This window comes from Pelodiscus sinensis, chromosome 11 (assembly GCF_049634645.1).
Source record: "Pelodiscus sinensis isolate JC-2024 chromosome 11, ASM4963464v1, whole genome shotgun sequence".
Taxonomy (NCBI): domain Eukaryota; kingdom Metazoa; phylum Chordata; order Testudines; family Trionychidae; genus Pelodiscus; species Pelodiscus sinensis.
The window spans coordinates 9,729,971-9,745,266 of NC_134721.1; the positions used below are offsets into that span (position 1 = coordinate 9,729,971).

Consider the following 15,296-nt stretch of genomic DNA (forward strand, 5'->3'; position numbering starts at 1 on the left):
TCAACTTTGATTATAAAGTGTCAGACCAATCAGTTTTCAGTTCAGCTCTATCACATTCTAGGCCAAGTCAGTTACACTCTTTAGTCAGGATCTGGGTTTAATTTTTACATCCTTAACAATTACATTTTTAAGGTAGTCACAGGTAGTCATTTAAAGCCCTCCGAAAACATATCTGCCAATCGATGGGAATAGAGGCATTTTAACAGTTCCAACACAGAAGCAGTGCTTTTACAACAATTTCTTATATTTCCATTGTGATAAATACACAATTCACAAAGGGCACATCTACACTGCAGTGTTATTTTGAAACAACAGGGTGAACTCCTACACAGCAAGTCCGTTATTTCAAAATTATTTCAAAATAACGGGATTCTTATTCTGGAATAACAAGCCCTCATTTCATGAGGAATAACGCCTATTTCAAAATAGATATTTTAGGAGTTATTATTCTAAAATAGCTTATTTCAAAATAAGTGCATAATACAGACATACCCAAAGAGATAGAAGTTCTACACCCATAAATTATATATGTACATACCATTAATATATTTTATAATATGCAGGCATAAACATACACACTTGATTCAAAATATTTAAGATATCTGATGTTTGTATCGTAAATATGACAACTAAGGGCCCAATCCTGCACTTTCTTACCATGCATGCTACTTACATTTATTTCAGCGAAGCACCTAACATAGCTAATAACCCACATGCATAATGCTCCTAGAATTGGGTCCTTAAGGGCTAGTCATGAAAGCTAGCTTTGATCCAATGAAATATAAGTTTTTATTTTGTTTTTTAAGAAGTAGACTACCATGTTTAACTTACATTTTACTAGAGATAAACTTCAGTAATTTATTTTACTTAACATTTCAACACTGACAGCTAGAATAAATCCAACTATTTAGTTTCATAAACAGATCTTAGTCACCCCTTGAATGATTCACACTTCCTGCTGCCAAACTTGTTTTTGTTAAAAATGAAGAAACTGTCATTTTCAGAATGCTGACATCTATTAAAATAAATACACAGAATTTTAAAGCTATTTTGCCTACATTTTCTGAGTGCGGGAATAATTTGACCTGTTCAGTATTTCCTTAAAACATGCAGGGTTTGAAAGAGTTAATTCCAAAGAGGAAGACTGTATATGCACTTTGCTCTAAACTTACCACCCACTTCCTAAGGGTTCCCTCCTCCTCACTGCCACCAGACTAGAAAAATCATCTCATTTGCACTGCAATACTGTATTGCAACGCTGACACTTCACTTGGCTACATTTAGATCCTGTTACACATGTATTTCACTAGAGTTCATCACACTAGTCAATGTCAAAAACAAAGCTCACTCACTTAATTTCACATAGCAAATTTACTGGCAAATAAATTCAGCAACCACAGTGCCTGACATTTAAACCTCACAAAGTATTTTACCTCATTTGTGTGGTGGTTTAGTTCACCTGCCCTCTTCCCCCAAACTGCAGTCATTTTAGTTAGGATAAAAATCGTCCAGTTAGATATGGAAACTATCAGAATGAAAAGAGCAATAACCATTCTATTTGTTTTCTATGTCTATAACAAGATATTAAAAAAGCACACAACATTCCCTTTTCTTATATGTAATTATTTACCAAGGGCTTTGAAAAATTCCTGCGCTGGATGAAAATAAAACATAGCTTAAAAGCTGCAATAAATGTTAAAAAAAATTATAAAGACTTCAGAGATATAAACATTATTTTTCAAGCTCTGGCATATTTCTGAAGAGTTGAGAAACAGGCCTGTTCACTGTAGCTCCCTATTCCTTTCCCCCAGTTTTGTCTGAACTGATTCTACTTACTGCCTTCAGGTGATAAATAAAGATTAAAAAAGAAAAGAAAAGTTTAAAAAGCAATATGCATCTTTATTCCTACATATGCAAAATTAAACGGTCATGCTGTGCACAAGTAAGATACCAAAAAAAATTCACAAAATCAATCATATTGACAAACCTGACAAACTCCATTTAGCTGCCACCACAAACAGAGTGCTGGGCCATGAAGCTCTATTAAGCCTTGTTGTACAGTCTTTAGCTTCCTCAGGTTACAGACAGATTGCACGCGCAAGGGTGCTCCTGAGCTGACAAGATGCAAAACTACCCAATCAGCCACGCCCTTCTCCACCAATCACAACCAGCCTCTAAACATAATCAGTTCAAACACCCTTACACAATAGGGTTCCTTTTTTTTTTTTTAATACTGCCGGCAGGTGAAATAATGCTTTTGTGAAATAACGCTTTTGTCTCTAAAGCAACTACAGTTAATTGCTGTTAACCCTTTGACCTGACTATGCATGTGTCTGCTCTCTAAAAAGCATGGCAAATAGCAGGCATTTACCCTTAATCAAACAGCTGTTAAGAACTATTCTTTAACAAATAATTTTTTTTTAAAAAAACCCCATACTTACTGACAAACTGTTCAGGATCATAACCTTTAAGAGCAATCTATTTTGCAAAGAGTAGATGCCCTGAAAAAATTCCCGCTAACACAATGGTTCATAACAATCATTTTTAAATTGGATGGAATCAAAGGACCAAACAGCTTTAGAGAAAAATGCCCTCCTCCCCACTTAGAAAACAGACTTTTCAATATAAAAACTTCTCATGTTTTTACCAAGGTTGAGTATTTCTGTTTGCAAAAGAATATGCATGAAAAAAACAGAAAACAACAAACAGCTCCAAAAGAAGTTTGTACAAATGATTACTGTGTCTAGACTGTAAATGGAACTACCTTCCCCTCTTTCTTTCACAAACAAAGCAAAGGGAAATTAATCACAGTCCAGAATGGTAAGATGTTAAAATCTATCAGAAAGCAAGGATGCATCTATTGTATCATTCAGATCAGTGTTCCACAAATGGGAGCTTTATCTGTGTGTTCTTAAGACAGTCAAAAGAACATTTCTGAGTTTAGTGGAAGTGAAACACTTTGGGTCTGTGGTACATTTGTAACACTAGGGCTAGTGGTTTCATGTAATTCAAAACAAGTCCTCTTGACATCTCACATGTTCAAGCTCAAAAAAATACTTTTTTGGCCCATGTCTTTAGAATGAAAAAACATTGTTATTGTGCTGTCTCTAACCTATGGATAGGAAGGAACTGCTTCAACAACCTAGTCTAAAAACCTATAATAAATAACCGGCTTCATCTGTGTCAATAATATTAAGTAAAATGTCAGTGATTGTTTTTAGTATTTTTATTCTTACAGTATCTAGATATGAAATTCATTTAAAAAGGAAGTTAAGACACACGTAAATGAAGAATAGAACCACATTAATAACATTTCCACTGCAATCTCACTTTATTTGCAAGAGTCAAGGAACGTCAGACCACAGACCTATTAGTGATGCTGCAAAAGAACCTCGCAAGAAGCAAAGACAAAGGACTCAATTTAGTGACAACTTAAGATCTGATGTTAAACGGGATGTGATACGGATTGCTTTCCACCCTAAAGTGTTTTCATGTCAGATAACAAATTTATTAATGGGATTTTTTTCAGGTCAGAAACAATCTGACCCCACCCTCTTATGAATGTTTAATAAGGGACTAAGGGCATCTTTTGAAAGACCCTAAATCTTCCAGAAAAAGCCTCAATGATTCAGAAAGATCCTGCCTCTTAAAGGCACACACAGAAATTGAAGGACAGGTCAACACATAAATGGCATAGAAACGGATGATGTTTGTAAATATCACATATGATGAACCAAAATATTATATACAATCACACAGAGAATTTAAAAATAAACACTTCCTAGAGATGATATTACGAATTTAACAACATGCTGCACTTAGAATGCTTTCTATCCAGCGGCCTCCCAAGTACCGTTGACTGCCACAAACCGTATGAGATTATTGCAAATACAAGGGTTCTTAGGTTTTTCAGTTTTTTCTCTTGCGGAACACTGCCTGCCCCATTCATGGTCAAATAACATCCCTCTGGCAACTAGAGAAATAGTTTACATGATCAAATAACATTTTAAAAGTGTTTCATGTATTTTAGCTTCTTTTAATAGTATTTAAGCAGCAGAAAACAAGGAAGGGAGCTAGGCATCACATGATCGGGCACAGCACTCCAAAGACCAGTAGTAAGTAGTTCATGAACCACAGTTTGGAAAACTCTGATCTAGTTTCTATGGTTGGATGCAAACTGTTTGACAATCACATCACCTGAATTGTGATTAAATCTCTTTAATTTTTGTTTTCAGAAACAGCCACATAGTGCAACAAGGAAGGTCAGATGGTTAGTTCTGTCCTCAGTTTCACCATTACCACAATCCTCTGGACAGTATTAAGGTGCTACTGTGTCAGCAAAGAATTGGGTCTATAAAGTTAGCACTTCATTTGAGGCACATACCATCATCTCTTTTTCATAAGCAATGAAAGATGTGATCTAGTGAAAGGTGTGATCTAGCGGCATAAGCTCAGGACTGTGAGCTAGGGGCTCCGAATTTATAATCTTGGCTCTGATACTAGTTTCCTCTCTGACCTTCAACAAATCACAGATTTTTTTTAATTTTTACTTTTAAAGTAACCAACAATCTTGAGCCCCTAAGTTTTAAGAGCTTCACTTCAGAGATCTGTGCGTCTCTTTTTAGAATTGCTGAGCACCCCCCACTTCAAGTGACATTAGTGGCCTTAGCATCTTCTTCTGTCTCCCCCAAGTGCAAAATGGGGACAGTGTTATTTACTTGCGTTTCTGGGGTGTCATAGTGAGTGATGTTTTTAAAACGGTTTGAAGATGAAAAGTGCCATTTAAAATGCTAAGTGCTGCTGGCCAGTAGTATTTTTAAAGCACTTCCTATAAAAGCTTCATACCTACAAACTCAGTAACGGACTGCTATGAACCAGAATTCCCAGAGCAACAGAGGACAGCCATGGTTCAGTAGGGTCACAAGAAAATACAGCCAGCAAATATTGCAGAAGACCAGGAAAAACAGCATTAGGATAGTGAGAGAGCTCTTGAATATTGATATTGAATACTGGGTATAACTGGCACATGGATATCAGAGAAGTAATACACGAATAGGAAATGAAACCTAGACATGATGCCTTGGGACAAATGAGGAGTCCTTGCTGGTTATTTGGCACTGGACTCAATTAAATAAAATTCATGATAGTAGGTGAAACTTTGTGGGTCAAATATAGCACAAAAAATTGGTATCAAGGCCCAGAGGAGGAGATATACAGCACAGGTGAACACAGTGAAAGAGACGGTTTTGTTACATTATTATTACTAAACTGCGTGCAGCAGGGTTGAGTTCCATAGCTCTCTGCACAGAGAGATATCCATTTTTGTTTCCCAGCATGAGACTGTGGGACAGATTCTGCTCTTGTTTACACTGGTGTTAAGTCTGGAGCAATTTTTGTGACCTCAGTGAAGGTACTCACGACTTACACCAGTATAAATAAAGCAGAATTTGGCCCAGTGCATGATATAACCCAGGAAAATTTTATGTTTTAGTCTGGGCCATTCCATGTACCACAAGGGGGGAGAGAACTGATCACTCAGGCTACATCTATACTGCACGATTATTTCAAAATAAACTATTCCAGAAGAAATACTCCGAAATAACTTATTTCAAAATAGTGCTTCTACTCTACAGAGAAGCCTGGAAATTAGTCTGAGACAGGCTCCCCTAATGTGGGTGTGCTACCTTGACTTAGAGCCCCAGGAAGCACTGGGGAGCAATTACTCTGAAAGGCATAAGGGAGGAGCTATTTTGAAATAGCAGCAGTGGAGTATCCACACTACTGCTATTCTGATATAGCTATTTTGGAAGAGGTGTTCTTCCTCATGGAATGAGGTTTACAAATGCCCAATAAGATGCCTGTTATTTCAAAATTATTTTGAAATAACGGGCTAACTGTGTAGATGCACACATAGTTATTTCGGAATAAGGGACATTATAACACTGCTGTGTAGATGTACCCTCATGTAACAGGTTAGTAGATGGAAGAAAAAAAATCAGACATATAGGAACAAATCTAACAAAAAATGTTTGTTATTAACAGAGTATGAGAAAGCTACAAGAAAAACTGCTAATAATATTGAGGGGTTTTCCTGTTTGATTTTTCTCTGCTTTTTTTGTTGTATATTTTGTGGTATTAATTCCGCACTCCTTTTATCTACTCCTCTCCCTCCCCCACCAAAAAAAGGTTACAACAGGTTTCCCCATATTTCAAGATGCACTGATCTTGAGAACAGTCAGAAAAGGTAAGCCCATAACCATAGGCTTCTTCGCCTCTGTGTTGAGATGTGCACCAGCCTAACCAATGTGATGTGGGTTTTTTTTTTATCTGGGTGGATTTACAGTGGAAACGATGTTATAAATAGCACTATATTTTGAAGAGATTCAGCCAATTTGATGGCCCACCAGTTTTAAAAACAAAACAACACAAACTATGACTTATAAGTGCTATGATCCAGGCTTTTTTTTTTGGTGCGGATTTATAATCACATTTTCCTAGTCCTTTTTGCTTTCCTTATTGTTGTTGTTTAAAGACCTATACACACAATTGGGGGGAAAAATCACTGACTGAACAAGAAACAGTGAAACCAGTTTTCATAAAGTGCTGGGAGATGCACAAAGCAAACTTTTTGTATTCACTTTTAGTGATTTTAGATGTTAAAAATACTTTCAGGCAGAGGTATGAATTTAAGATGACTCTCCCCCTTAAAAAACAAAACTCTATCTATTCACAGGACTGTTAAGTAGTCAATATAATATCAATATTGTTTGTATCAATGTTGTACCTATTTTGATAGGGAGCTAATTATGTTGTTTTTCCTTATTGTCGATGCAGATTTGGCTTGAAGAAGACATTTTATCTCCTCTCAATGTTGTACAATGGTTTAAATTTCATCATGACATGTGTTAAATTACCATTCACATCTTCATTTAATGCAACATTTTATAATGCCAGTGTTACTAGTTAATTTATATATACACAGCAGGATGTGTCAACATTCAGGTGAGTTATGACTATGATTGTGCAGGAGTTATGGAAGTCATTTCAGCAAATTATGGTTGCCTTTAAACATAAAAAAATTAATAATGAATCAAGCATCCCAGGTAAAAAACAAACTGTATTTAATTGCAGCCCCCTCATCCTTAAAATAAGTAAAACAAATAAAAATGGCAACCATCTCACTCTGCGTTCATATTTGTTTGACTTAATAAACTGCCATCTTCTTTCTCTATAAACTGTAATATCTTGTTTCCACCATAAAGTACAATTTATTAGCACACTCTTATACCAGCAGGTCTGCATCAGTTACAGCATACCAAGTGTGCATGGGCATATTTCCTAAATTATTTTTCTGCCCCAAAGTACACAATATATTGAAATGTAATCACCACTAAACGCTCTCTGTTACTTCCTTTAATGATTTGAGATCACATTTATGTCACGTACAGTAGAGGGAATGCAGCAGTTGCCATTACAAACTTCATTATTTGCCTCACGTTGACACATATTGGTACTGGAGAGACCACAGAGTCACACACAGAATAGGAATAACTATGGGGAATGTCTGGTAGCAAATAGCAAAAGCTCACTTTAAGAAGGTGACCACTTTATACTGTGCATCAACCACCTATGATAAGGGGAAAGAAAACAGGTATTTTGCCATTACATCAAGATTGCCAGGATACAAAAAATAAACTTCAATCTTTAAAAAAATATATTTATTACGCCAAAACTGCTGAACTCCTGGCCCTTTGAATAAGGCTAGCTCCTACGAAGACTAAGTGTAACTGATTGTAAGGTCAGACGATGTAAGGTTTACCTTCCCTAATGCCAGAGGTTTTACACTCTGATGTAGAAATCAAACGACCCTCTGATACTTAATACAACTATGTGAAAAACTTATTTTTATATATACTGCCCTCTACTGTAATTCTGTTTCTATTCAAGAGACTTACTGTTTCACCTCTTTCAAGAAATAACTAAAAAACGTGTAAGAAATTACATATACTTAGACAATAACTGAAATATATAAATTGCAACAGTTTTAAATAAAAAGAAAAAATTGAGTGAAATATGGCACCTTTAATGTAAAAATGCACATTAGTCTATTATATAGCTCACTCACACACAGCATAGGAGTGCCAAACTATATATTTTAGCCTGTCTAGGAGAATAACCTGTATTACTGTTGGGCATCTTGCCATCTTTTACTCACTCTCCTGGGAAAGCACGTCGGCATATTTTCAATAAAACACCTTCTTAGCTGTAATGGGCCTCTGTTCTCATTTCAGTGGTCCCTAAGGTTTCATGATACAGTATATTTAGCTGACGCTCAGTTCAAGTTTTCCTCCAGCATTCAAATATACATAATTAAAAAAAAGCTAAAGAGATTTCTCTTATCTTTTGTTTAAAGAAGAAAAAAGCTAATTTTATTAAAAAAAAAAATACAATAGTCTGGTTTATTTCCTAAATAAACATTCATCCCACTGAACTGCAAATTTAGGTGGAGGCATATAAAGAAGCTATGCTGTGATAGTGCTGCTGGTCCTATATGAAGAGGGAGAATTTTCAAAGCAGTGCCTTGGGATTTTAGCATTCCTGTTAAAGTTAACAGGTGTGTTTATAGCTACATCTCCACTGAAGGGTTTAAAATGAGCTTTTAAGATGAAAAAATGAAGCACATCACTAAGTTCCAAACTTTACCGATTATCTTGCTGTGTCCTCTAACAGGAGAGGTGACTGAAAATCAGCCAGAAATACATGTGGAAGCCCTTTGCAAAAATAACTGAGTGGCTTGAAAACTTCTGTGGACAAAACTGCCTCTCTCTAGGCTTCCACTACTGGGATTACCTTTCAGAAATTCTCCTTCAGATTGTCCTGGATATTAGAGAAGAATGAACATGATGGAAGGCCTTCTAGTGCAGTCACCTCCCTCCAGCATTGCAAGGTATGGGAAACTGTCCCAATCTGGTTTCTTCTGTGATCATGGGCACAAGCTGGGAGGGGGGAGAACAGGCAGTAATATCAGACCTCCACCTCTCAGGGATACAAGTTCACCTCCTGTTGCTGAGCTACCTGAAATTCTCTCTTCTTTGTTGGCTTCCTAACTCTGCTTTTACAGGTCAGCTCCAGCAGAGATGGCATATTCTGGGAGTCATGGGAGGTTGCACAGAGGAACACGCAGAGGAGGAAATAGCTGGCCAAGTATTCACTAGGTCCTCAGAAGTAATAGCAGCGTCAGTGTCTTACAAGCATGATGGAATCAGTAAATAGGGGTTAGAATGAGAAGCCTCTACAGGTTCCAATAAGTATCCAAACGTCATGACTCTGTTCTGAATTTGGAACCTTTGGGGGGTTCTCCCACTTCTTTAGATTTGTTTTTGCAACACTGGCCTTTTTTTTTTTCCTGCTCTTATATGAGTCACAATCCTGTGTTGCTGTAACAAAATATTGGCACATATTAAACGTGGCATCACAGACTGTGGTGCGTTAAAAAATTCACTTCCAATTAAGTGAAGTCCTGCCCCTCAATCAAATGGAAGAGGACTCCTGCCTGCCGGCAGTGTTTCTGAATGATGATCATGTCTATCTGAACTGGCTACTGCATATTGCAATCCTTAAGTCAGAAGAAAGAGATGACTCCTAAGGGTTCCGTGATCCCAGGCTGGGTCCTCCTCTTTTAGCACAACTGGCCAACAATAGGTAGTCAAAAGCCTGGCCTGGCAGGCCAAGTTCCTCCTTCTTGTGTGTGCAGCTGCTGCCCCCTCTGTGTGCTGGCAGTCTGCAGGCCGCAGAGAGCACTTAGTCACACAGTACCGCTGAATCAGCAGGGAGAAGGCAGAGCTACAGTCAGTTTCAGCAAGAAGCTGTGGGACAGGAAGGAGCTGTGAGGTGGACCTCCTGGCTCTCTGTCCCGTCAATGCTTGTCTTGGTCCCTGAAGTACAACCAGCACACTCGGGGCCTCAGTGGATTCTTGATTCCAATGGTCTGTATTCATAGCCTCCCCCATTCTCATCTACAGCCCAGAATCCTGGTCATAATGCAACACATATGACAATGAATGTAGAATGCAGCAGATTTTTGGTCTGGTAGGAGAGGGATTGGATGGGCTGACCAAATAAAGTCCCGCCAAATGTCGGAACAGCACTGGAGTCCCGCAAAATAAATAGTATTAAAAAGTTCATTTTTTTTCCTGCCAAAGAGATCTGAAGAGTCGGAAAAAAATACCTATCATACAGCAACATATAAAAAGTTATTAGTACTTACATATTCAAACTTTTGCCTTCAGGAGACCTAAAGCATGTTATTCAAACTCTGGAGACACAAAATGACTTGATCTTTCACTGAATTGTAGCCATTTCTGGGGTGGAACACAGCAGCTGCTTAACAGTGCAGTACTGTGCAATAATTCAGGACACCTGAAGCGAAGAATCCTGTACTCAAATGAAATTGCAGGGTGGATAAGCAGGCAGAATGCAACTACTCAAAGTGTAATTTGGTAAGGACCAATGGCTCTGACACCCTTATTCTTGCAAAAAAGCTGTATGGTATTTTAACTTTAAAATCCAATTAACTATTTTGGGGAGGGGAGGAATTCTGATTTTTAAAGAGCATTCCTAACAATATAGAGAGAATGCATTGGTGCTACAGTTAAAAAAAAATCTAAAAATTGTATGAAACAGTAATACTAAAATTTCCTGGATTTGCTGACATATTCCTCATAACTCATAATGAAAGAGTAAAAATGCAGTGTAAATTCTCCTCTCTTAAGGGTACATCGACACAGCAGGATTAAAGTTGAATTAAACGACACAACTTGAGCTCCATCAATTGCATTGCTAAGTCAAAATAGCTTCCTTTGGCTTTTGGCGCTGTCTACACAGCAGGAAGTTGAAGGAAGAACACTCTTCCTTCGACGTCCCTCACCCCTTGTGAAACAAGGGTTGCCGTGAGCTTGTGTAAGAAGTCCTCCAGCTTGACATTATTTTGAAATAAAGCCTTGTAGTGTAGACACGCACTACGTTATTTTGGAATGTCAGTTATTCCGAAATAACGCTGCTGTGTAGACATAGCCTTAGAAGTTCCCTAAACAGAAAAGTCTCTCTTGTTAATCAGTTTTCATCTTTAACATATATTAGTTTTGAAGAATCCTAGGGCATAATTGTGTGTCTTGGCTAGGCACATTAATATCTATTCTCTTCAGCTCCTGATTTCTTTAACTAGACAATTTACTATTTGACAACAGTGTACTTATTGGTCTATTTCACAGCTTCAGCATCTTGATGCAAAATCTAAACCAGAATGGAGTGAAAGGGCCCAGTTGGTTACAGACTGTTTGTTACCTTGGGAATGTGCAACTTTCAATTCCCAGCTATGGTTTCAGACATCTGCATGCCTGATACTTATCTGGAAAGTGAAATTTGCATGCAAGCAAGGTGCTGAGATAAACTGACAAACTGATGCACTAGTGAGGTCACAGACACGAGGAAGTGGAGCTACCCCATTTCCTCCAAAATCTACAGAAATCAGCCGTCAAACCTGGAGGGAAAAAAATGAGCCGAGCAGACTTTTTAGGGTTTCCTGCTGCTCTGCTTGTCAAGGCTCACCAGGGGTTGATATGGAAAATAAAGCAGCTCTCCTCTTGGAGTTGATACTATTGCCAGCACTTCCTTCCCTTGGACTGTGTATTCCCCTTTTCCTGATCCTTTCATTTCTCCTTTTTGTGTCAAGTGCTGTACTCCTTGCTCTATCCTCACCTACTACCAAAATCTGTGCCTTTACTCCTCCTTCCTTCTAACCCCATCCCTTGGGCCTCTATTCCCTTCCAGCTCCATCCCTCTATCTTGCTACATCTCTTTTCTCCTCTGAAATTCTGTTCCCATCTCTTTTCTTGCAGTATCTTCTTCCTCCTTTTCCCAAACGCTTTCATCCTGCAAACTACATCTTCCTTTCCACTTTCAAACGTTGCTACACTTGCCTAGAACTCAAGCTTCATCTACCTTACTTTCCACACTACTCTCCAATTGTTCCCCTTTTCACATGCCTCACCTTCTGCTAATGTTATCTCTTCTTCCCTTCTTGTTCTCTGTCTCAGCACATAACTGTCCTCTCTTTTCCCACCCTCCAATCCATACTGCTGGGAAATGCCAACACTTGGTTTTTGTGATCACTACTCCTCTGGTTGTGATCCATGATGCTGGGAGATGCCCGCACTTGGTTTTTGTTATCACTACTCCTCAACTCCTCTGGTTGGATCCTCACTCTGTGAGGAAAGCTTACGGGTAGGGATGTAAGTGACTAGTTGAGTCACAACTTGACTACTTACTCGCTTCCCTCGCTTTGCTGCCTCCGTATCAGAGGCAGAAGGGGGGGAAGGAGGAGCTGGGTGGGATCTGGTTGAAAAACTCATTTCCTCAGCACTGTCTCCGTAGTGCGGGGCAGGGGAAGGGAGATGGGAATGGCAGGGGGCGGGTCCTAGGGCATCATGAGCCGGAACCTGACTTGTGCTGCCCTGGGGAGCCAACCCCGCTGCAGCTCTGCTCTTCAAATTTACTAAGAGCCACTGCAGGGTTAGCTCCTGGGGGCGGCGTGAGCTTGGACCGAACACTCCAGCTCGGGCCACGCCTGGGACGCTGCGGCTCTGCACTTCAAATTTAGTAAGAGCCCACTGGGGGTTACTACTTGAGTAGTCAATTAACCTATAGTTAACATCCCTGCTTACAGCTAGAGGTTCGGAACGTGATTCAGCAAGGTGACAAGAGATGTTCCCAAAGTTAGAGGGAGAGATTCTGGCGGGAGGTGGTGACTTTCCATAGCAACAAATACTCTGTGAACGCTAAGCCCATCCAACCACATTTGGAAATGAGTCACATGACTTCGCTGGGAAGAAGAAAACCTCTAATGTTGTGCCAGGCCAATTCATACAGGCTCAGTTCGAATCTCTGAGTGACAGGCTCAAAGGTAAAGTCCATGGTCACTGAGACAAAGGTCCAACTTTAACAGGTTTCTCAGCCACTCGTTTAATGGCTCTTCTGCACTTCTATTATAAACCAGAATTTTCCAGGTGTTTATTACTCAGCTCTAAAAATTGGCTCTGAGCTGAAGTTTGGCAATGTGTCAGCCTAGGAGTGAATTTTATTTTTGCCAATGCTGCACTTTAAAAAACTGACCCTGTTTTGGCCGACATAAAAAAAAAAAGAGTCGGCTTTGCTCTCTCTGCAACATCAGTGAGGCAACAAGTCAACACTGTAATATTGTCAACTTTACAGATTTAATGCCTGAAATCGCTTTGAAAGTGAAGAGTGGTATGGAAGTGCTAATTATTAACTATTATTATTACTGATGAAGTTGAACAAAAGAGAAGAAAACAAAAAAAAATGATGGGAACATGCAGCTTCATTAGAAACAGGAAGAAAGGCAAAAAAGCATCCAATTCTGAAAATACTTAAGCACATGAGTAACTTTAATCACGTGCTTAAGTGTTTGCAAGAATACACCCTAAAGTTGAACTATGAAAGAAAGACATTAATATAGAAGATTTCAACTTTCTAGGAAAGTAGTTCAGATACAAAAACATGTGAAGGATACATGAGTAGTGGGCTTCCCTAAGCTAGCTCTGCTGTAGCATTATCATTAGTTTTAAATAAAGTTGAATTTAGCACTTACTAGGGTCTTGATCCTGCACCACTGGCATTGCAAGCTTTGCCATTGACTTCAACAGCACAAAAGATCAGGATTTAGAGGTGCTACTGAGCAAAGTCCTTCATTTGGCTATAGAAGAGATAGAGCAGGGACAGCAACTTCTTCATGCTCAGCTTGCTCGTCACTTGGAAAATCCATCTGTAGAGATGCCCAGGCAGTTAAGGGCCTCTCTCTATTAACACAATGAGGATGGATGTTAATTAATGCTAAATGTATTGATGGGGACAGGCGGCTGCTAAGAATGATGGACGGGATTCTCAAAAGGTGCCAAGAGAAATGCTCTGGGAATTATTTCGAGGAATTTCTATAGCATGTGTTATATCGGAGGTCAGACTACAGGACCACAATGGACCCTTCTGGTTTTGGCATCTATAAATCTATTAAGAGTCCAACACCTGTAGGCTTTTTGAAAACCTTCCTAGACTGATACCACAAAATTCATTTTATGCAGACACCCTAATTTTATTCTGGGCTGGATACAGCGTGGTTAAACAGAGACAAAGAAAAAACAATCCCCAATACACAATCTCCAGAGCCCTCTCTTCATTATCTTTTTAGTTTATTGAGGATTTTATAAAAGCAAAAGCTATGGTCAGAAGTTCTTCACAGGAAACAGAAGCGGGGGGAGGGGGGGAGGCAGCAAACTATTACCAGGAAGCCCTTTCCTTTGGGAAGCTCTTGTAAGGTGAGATATCATAGCAGTGTGAATAGGTCATCAATGCCACTTTCCAACACAGTAAAAAGAACAATGTATCTTTCCGAAAACTTCCCGATCACCTCAGTGGCAGTTATTTAAATGCAATCAACAAGCAAAATGATTTTAAAATTATAATGCAGTTAATAAGGCAGCATCACAACAACTGCGAACTCATTAAAATATTGGAAGAAATTTAAGAAAAGTTGCTGAATTTCTCAAAGGAACTGCACACCAACCAGACAACCAAATACAAAATAAATACGGTACTTCTGTACAGTCCTTAAAAGGCTTCAAAGAAATACCAGTTCATGGCCTGACCCAGTGGCCTAGTGTTTGATGCTCTGTGTTACCCTGTAAGCAAACCCATTCAGTGCCTCATCAGGTTTCATCCATCAGTTCTGACAGTGAATATTGCAATGGTAACATGGTCAGCTCCTGCTAGCACGGATGCCCTCATACTGCTGTGCAGTGACTCCTGTGGCCACTCAAGGGTTCGAAAGGGAGCTGTAGCCAACGCCTGGCTGGTCAGGGAAGGATGCCACAAGGCAGAGCACTGCTGGAAGTGGGTGTAAAACAAGGAAGGAAGGATATGGGTGGGAGCGTCTGTGGAAAAGGCACTTTTGAACAAAGTGTTGATACAAAATTGAAAATGATTTACCCTGTGATCCAAACTGAATTTTATGGCCACAGCTCACAGTGTTACAAATCTTCCATGGCTGCTTTTGGATTCGGGCACAAATATATCCAAATGCACCCTAGAGAACAACCACGGCAACCAAACCTATTATTGAGGAAAACTCAATAATAAAGGTCACCTTTCTCTAACGTGGCTAAAGTATAGGAATCTAAGCCTCTATTACTAGACTTGTGAAAATGGCCTGGGGGCAGGGGAAGAGA

The 15,296-nt window shown here is 39.1% G+C and overlaps 1 protein-coding gene across 50 annotated transcripts in view; it reads right to left on the reverse strand.

Annotated features, from left to right (window-relative positions):
- The window catches only part of FOXP1 (forkhead box P1), a 562,577-nt gene that overhangs the window by 107,225 nt on the left and 440,056 nt on the right, over positions 1–15,296 (reverse strand). Inside the window, exon 1 of one of the 50 annotated variants that reach the window (XM_075938639.1) lies at positions 1,988–15,287. The exons of the other annotated variants lie outside the window; for them this stretch is intronic. The gene's annotated coding sequence lies outside the window, so the exon portion shown is untranslated. Of the gene's footprint in view, positions 1–1,987; positions 15,288–15,296 lie in introns of those variants that run through there. 50 annotated transcript variants of the gene reach the window in all.